General features: G+C 48.4%; 1 pseudogene; it reads left to right on the forward strand.

The window, feature by feature from the left end:
* Window positions 1–360: 360 nt before the first annotated feature.
* On the forward strand, window positions 361–817 carry LOC132513599 (SUZ domain-containing protein 1-like; annotated as a pseudogene).
* The last annotated feature ends 537 nt before the right edge of the window (window positions 818–1,354 follow it).

A 1,354-nucleotide genomic window follows, 5' to 3' on the forward strand; every position in this document is an offset into this window, starting at 1 on the left:
CATGTAAAATTACTGGCTAGCCCATAGAATTCTCTATTCTGTCTGGGCTCTTGAAGACTCTAACCTGGTCAATTCAGACATTCTAAAATATGGTAAGAAATTTATTCATTATTCCCAAACTTCTCTTCAACAGGTGGAAGCTGCTTTTCCTTCATTTCTCCTATGCAAACCACTATATAACCTACAAATTGGAGACTTAGTTCTCTCAAGGCAACCAGAAAACTAATCTTGATCCCTATTAAAAGGGCCCTTGAATCATCCTCTTTACATCACTAACACTGCTGCCAAACCCCGGGGGGTCAAACCCTGGATTGGTGTTTCTCAACTGAAAAGATGTTGAAATCTACTCTAAATGGAAGTCCATCCCAACTGCAGACTCTAAACTGAGGGTCTCTGAAAGCGGTGAGTAAGATGGAAGATGAGGAAGTCCCTGAGAGCTGGGAGGCGGCAGACAGTGGGGAAATCCAAATCTCCTCCAAAGTGCCCATTGGTATTCAGGACGATAGCCTTCCCATGGGACCCCTCCACAGATCCGCATCCTCAAGAAGCCCACCAGCATTGGTGTGGTCAGCAGCCCCAACTCCACCAGCAGGCCAGCCCTTCCCGTCAAGTCCCTAGTGCAGCGTGAGGCAGAGTACGCAGAGGCCTGGAAGTGGATCATGGGCAGCACCAGCCCAGAGGAGGAGCAAGAGAAACCCATCCTCGACAGGCCAGCCAGGATCTCCCAACCTGAAGACAGCAGGCAGCCCAACAATGTGATCAGACAGCTGTTGGGTCCTGATGGGTTACAAGGCTTCAAACAGCACAGATAAATGCGGGCAGGAAAGGATGCCACCGCCACTGCCTCCGTCACCACTTCTTGGGTCGTCCGCTGTGGGTCGCACTGCTGTGGCAGACAGCTGGACTTGAGCAGAGGGAACAACCTGACTTACTTGCAATGTGATTCCCTTTGCTCCGCCTACTGTGACCTTGAACCCCATGTACTGTGACCTTCCTCCCCCCACTGTGATTGGCATGTCTAGAAGGGCTGTCCCAAGTCAATGGAAAGGGAAAGGGTGGGGTTAGAGGAGGGTTGGGGGGGACCCACCAAGGACTCAGAGAGTCAGACAGTGCCACTTGGCCACTTGGGGTAAAGCCAGTGCCAGCAATAACAGTTTATCATGCTCATTAATTTGGGATTTTAAAACACAAATGAGAACTCCCATCTACCCATGCTCAAGTGCATGTTTTCATCACTTAAAAGCAAGTTCCATCTGAAAATATCCTTTTTGTTTCTTTGCTTCCTATTTTTGTTTGTTTATACAATATTTGATTTGCAAAAGTAGAAGTGCATGGGAGGGGTTTTAGCAGTTTA

This window comes from Lagenorhynchus albirostris, chromosome X (assembly GCF_949774975.1).
Source record: "Lagenorhynchus albirostris chromosome X, mLagAlb1.1, whole genome shotgun sequence".
NCBI classification, from domain to species: Eukaryota; Metazoa; Chordata; class Mammalia; order Artiodactyla; family Delphinidae; genus Lagenorhynchus; species Lagenorhynchus albirostris.